The sequence below is a fragment of the Trichechus manatus genome, unplaced genomic scaffold (genome assembly GCF_000243295.1).
Source record: "Trichechus manatus latirostris isolate Lorelei unplaced genomic scaffold, TriManLat1.0 scaffold00068, whole genome shotgun sequence".
NCBI classification, from domain to species: domain Eukaryota; kingdom Metazoa; phylum Chordata; class Mammalia; order Sirenia; family Trichechidae; genus Trichechus; species Trichechus manatus.
This window is the reverse complement of record NW_004444004.1, coordinates 7,161,361-7,166,720: the sequence shown is the minus strand read 5'-3', so window position 1 is coordinate 7,166,720 and position 5,360 is coordinate 7,161,361. Positions and strand designations below refer to the sequence as shown.

General features: G+C 38.5%; 1 non-coding gene across 1 annotated transcript; it reads right to left on the bottom strand.

Moving 5' to 3' along the window:
- Positions 1 to 1,030: 1,030 nt before the first annotated feature.
- On the bottom strand, positions 1,031 to 1,154 carry LOC111821175 (U4 spliceosomal RNA). Its single transcript, XR_002824636.1, has one exon. It is a non-coding gene; the product is annotated as a U4 spliceosomal RNA (small nuclear RNA).
- Between the last annotated feature and the right edge of the window lie 4,206 nt (positions 1,155 to 5,360).

Genomic DNA, 5,360 nt, shown 5'->3' with positions numbered 1-5,360 from the left:
TCAAAGATAGCAGCCAACCTCACCGCTTTGAATGTGTGTGGCTCTCCACAGTTCTGCCAATAATCCATTCTCCTGCATCCAAACCAAACCAGAAAACTAAACTCACTGCTGCCAAGTCGATTCTGACTCATAGCGACCCTATAGGACAGAGTAGACCTGTCCTATAGGGTTTCCAAGGCTATAAATCTTTACAGAAACAGACAGCCACAACTTTGTCCCATGGAAGGGCTGGTAGGTTCAAACTGCCAACCTTTTGGTTAGCAGCCCAGCACTTTAACCACTGTGCCTCTAGGGCTCCTTCTCCCACATCAGGCTCCTGAAAGTTTTCTGATGTGGGAGATTGGATTATTGGCAGGACTGTGGAGAGTGAAACACGTTCAAAGTTGCGTGGTCGGCCGCCATCTATGCGCAGGGCACTGCTGTCTGTTTCCTACTCAAGTCAAAAGCCAACATGCAAATGATTTGGTTGCTATGGAATGTGTACACTACTCTTGTTTCCTTTGGCCATGATTGAACTGTTTAGAACTGGTTCAAAGCCCTGGAAAATCCAAATCCATAAGGAATAGAGGGCGGGTATTATTTTCTCCAGAGTCCTTCGGTGGTGCAAATGGTTAAAATTCTCGGCCGCTAATTGAAAGGTTGGAGGTTCTAGTCCACCCAGAGGCAACTCAGAAGATAAACATGGGGATCTACTTCTGAAAAATAGGCCATTGAAAACCCTATAGAGCATAGTTCTACTCTGACACACATGGGATCACCATGAGTCGGAATCAACTCATTGGCAACTTGTTTGGTTATTATTTTCTCCATTTATCAGATGAGAAAATGAAAGACTAGATAGACTTACTGGAGAGAGCCTAAAACAGATAGGATGATAGAACCCACATGTCTTGTCTCCCAGTCCAGTGATCTTTCAACTGCATTTTCAACCTCTGCTGCCTTTGAACAAAGCCTTGAAAACCAGAGAGCTAATGAACTTCCACGTCACATCTCTCTTTCAAATATCTGATAAAATTTTTAAATCAAAATGCATAATTATATTATAGAAATAATTAACATTATGCAGGAAAAATCATTACTCTAAAAGTTTCAATCAGCAACAATTGTGCCTCAGATAAACTTCATGAGCTGTGATATTGCCAATGCACAAAGATACATTAAAAGTTGATGTAAAAGAAAAAAGATGTTATAAAAACCACTTGAATCAGAAAAAAAAATTGTGTATGGACGTTTCAATACAGAAATTTATTACTTCCACCATTTTTGTACAACCTTTTATGACCTGAATTAGCAGTGTAGATTTTAACTTTCTAAAAAATCTGACATTCTTAGTTCCACATGATGAAATTTTTGCACTATAATAAGTATCTCTATTTAACCTTATTCTGATATTTGAAGAAACACACATCCTGACTGTGTGCACACAGCATAAGATTGTAGTGCTGTCCTTGAGAATTATCTTGGTGCCTAGACAGAAGGATGGACTGTCACATTTTAAGGAGGGGGAAAGAGGAAAGGGAGTTATGAACAAAAGCAGTGTTGATCACTCTGAATTTTTTAACAATACTCGACTTCTGAGAGGTGACAGGGACTCAAATGGTCAGCAAACCCTGTTGATGGCTGCTTATTAATACCTTGACCTTTGAGTGGTTCATTTGTGATGGTCTACACTACACTCACTCTCAGCCTCCCTTGAGACAGTTACAGGTATCTCCAAGGTAGTTGTGGCTGGAGTCTGGAATGTCACCTGTGGCAACAGCACAAGGAAAAGCTGACTTAACTGGAGCACATCTATGAGCTTGGCCCCATAGGCATCTTGTACTTACACATAATAGTTCCATGGTAATCAATATTACCAGGTAATTACCATATCAGTGAAGAAGATGGCAAAAATGACATCAGTTCTTTATACTTCTGACTCACACTTGAGATTGCAAATAGTAGATGAGGAAATGGGGTGGGGGAAGTTGTAACAGTGAGCATTGATTAGTCTTTCAAGAAACTTACTGTTGAAAGGAAAGGAGAATAGGAGCGCAATATGCCAAAGGAGATGTAGAGTTAAGGGAAGATTAGAAGAGTTAGGATAGGAAAGACTTAAATATGCTTAGAAACTGATAGTGGAAGGAGATATCACAGAAAGAGAAGTTAAAGGTACAAAAGAGAGACACAAATGGATAATATCCAAAACTTTACACTTATTTTATCCTCCTAAACCTGTTCCTCTCTTCCCACACCACTCTAATGTCAATAACATTCCCATTTCATAAAATGCCACCCCTCCACTTGCTCAAGTCAAAAATCTACGAGGCATACAATCCATTAGCAAGTCCTGTCCACTCCATCTTCAAAGTAAAATCCAAATCCAATCACCCTATAGCTATGCTCCTCATCCAGGCTACACACTTCTCACACTTACACTTCAATAACCTCCTAATTGGTCATCCTGTTTTTACTTTTGCGCTCTCCCATAACTCATTTTCTATATAGGGGCTAAAATTCTCTTTTAAAAACATTGTAACTCCAACATCTTCCTAAAGCACTAGAATAAAACTCATGGTGTGCTGGGCCCTATCAGATACGGTCTCTACTTTTCTTCATTGTGTACCACTTTTGCAAGAGTTCACTAGGCTTGAATGCACTGGTTTTCTTTCTGTTCTTCTAGTGTCAAGCTCATTCCCACTGCTGGCATGGGTATTTGGGATTCCCCCAGCTCTTCAGATATGTGACTCCTTTGGTCTCAGCTCAAACGTCTCCTCTCATACAGGTGTTTCTGGACCACAATATCTAAAATAGCCCATCAATTTCAAATCAATTTCCTGTATGTCTCCTTATTTTATTTCCTTCATAATACCTACCATAATTTGAAATCATATTGTATATGTATTTTTTTGTTATTTTCAGTCTTTCTACCTCCACTAGAAGATAAGTTCCACAAGAGATAGACACTTGTTTATTTTATTTTCCACTGTATTCTCAGCAACTAGAAGAGTGCCTGGCAAATACCTATTGAATGAATCAAGGAATGGATGACTAAGTGAATAAACAAAGTTACTTGAGAAAACTAAGAATATATCATCAAGAGAATGGGAAAAAAAAGTATCTTCTCCTCTGAGACAGAAGAAATGGAATTTAGGATGGGCATAGATAAGTTTGGAGATAGGAGGTTGACACAAGTATTACTTGAAGAGAAATCAAGGTCATCTGCTGCGGGTGAGTGGAACCCTTGGTCAATTGCTTTGTGTTAACATATAATGTGTTTATATATAATGTCATTACATTTTCCTAATCTATATCCCCATCACAGCTAATGTTGCCAGCAATTCTAGCTCTATATTCTCTTATACCACTTTTTCTTCACCTATTATTCACTCTCTCTCTCTGATGTCTGTCTGACACTTTACAGTCTGAAGATCATTCACCTTAATGAAGAAGGTGAAAACAAGAGAACTGTCAAGAGAGAGTTCCCTTCTCTGTCATCTGCTAACATCATGCCATCTGTCCTAGGCAGAGGACCTAGCCCTTTTCATCTTGCAACTGTGAACATAGATGGAAAAGCTGCTTTTCTTGTCTTTGGTACTTTATTTTAGCTTTTACTCCCATGAAAAAGCCATGTACTCATTGAACACATCCTTGATTATGTGCTACCATTATTAACTTCACCCTATCTGTTCCTTTCATGTTCTCCTAAATCTGAGCTCAGCTATTCTGGGTTGTGCTTCCTTCTCTTTTCTTCCATAGAAGTTACGATTTTCAGAATATGCTATCCCTTTTGAGTGGTCTTCTATTTTCATATTTTTGGCCAGGATATAACACTTCTCTTTTCTCTAAAATTTCTGAATAACTGCTTTGAAAGAGTGTAGGGCAGTATCTAAACATAGCCTACATCTCTTTTGCTTTCTATTTTGGTCTCCTTGTACCCAGCTTCTATCTATCACATACACAAGAGTTTGGCCAAGGGTCATTGCCATGGTTACAGTGGTATGCAAGAACTAACTAAAACAGACCTGCTGTGTTAGCTCTCATGTGTGTGCCTGCACGTGTGTGTAATTTCTAAGCATTGAACTCTAGGAACTTCACATACGTCGTATTATTTGATCCTCAGAACAATCCTGTGAAGTGGGTCTGATTGTTCCCATTTTACAGATGAGGAAACTTCATCACAGACAGATTAAAGAATAAGTAACGAAGTCACACAGATATTATGTTTTAAAGCTGAGATCTGTGTACAAATATGTTGACACTAGGCTCATGCTCTTCTCTCTGCACCTTATTTCAGGGTCACCTGGGCTTGGAGCAGGCACATGAGGGTAAGTCAATACATGCAGAAGCCTCTTTGGATCCAAAGTCCTTGTAGAACCTCTTGAGGGCCCTTGAAGCTCAAATGTATTTGCTACTCTGAGTTACTTATAAATGAATAAATTTGCTTTTCCAGAAAAAACAAACAGTGTGTCCTTTATCTGCCATCTAATTTGGCTTCTCCAGGAAAAACTAAAAAATGACACCTTTTTTAGAGGTGGAGAGTTTCTACTACAGTTCAGTAGTCTATATGCAGCTTTCCAAAATTGCCCTTAGGCTGCTAAACAAGAATAGCTGCTGAAGGAAGGAGGGAGAAATAAGGAACGGTTTGTTTGCTAACCGGGTTTTCTGCTAAACATATTCTTGCCTGGTTACAACATACTATCCCCAGCCCTTTGGTTTAAGGCAAGCTATAGCCTGGGTCAAATCTCACCACAGCCTGTTTTTGTAAATAAAGTTTTATTGAAAAACAATTACACTTATTTGTTTACATATTGTCTATGGCTGCTTTCATGTTGCAATTGCAGAGGTAAGTAGTTACAGCAAAGACTGCATGTCTTGAAAATTCTAAAATATTTACTATCTGGCCCTTTACAGAAGAAGTTTGCCACCCCTGCTTTCAGGGAATAAAATCTCTCTGCCTACGGAACTCTGTGGGACTGCCTCCAGAGGACCTAAGCCTGTGAAAAAGAGGATTCTCCTCAGCTACAAAACAAGATGCATGCTTTCTATTTGCTTAGTAATCTCTCTTGGTTGTTTTGTCTAGAAAGCCTTTGCTAAAGAGTCATTAGTGATTTTTTCAGTCATAGATTAATACACTATTTTATCTATTTTACCTCTGACAAATTTGATCAGAGCTTTTAAAGTAAAACTTTGTTTTTCTTGTATTTTTATTATTTTAAATGGGGAACGAGAATAGTTCTGCACAGGTGTCTTTAGCTGTCTTCCTCCCCTCAAAAGAAAAAAGAAACCATGTTTCCATTGCAGTCCAATTAAATGTGAAGAAATTTTTCTAATATTCAGAAAGAAAAGTTCTTATAACAAATAATTTTTCATACTTGTTA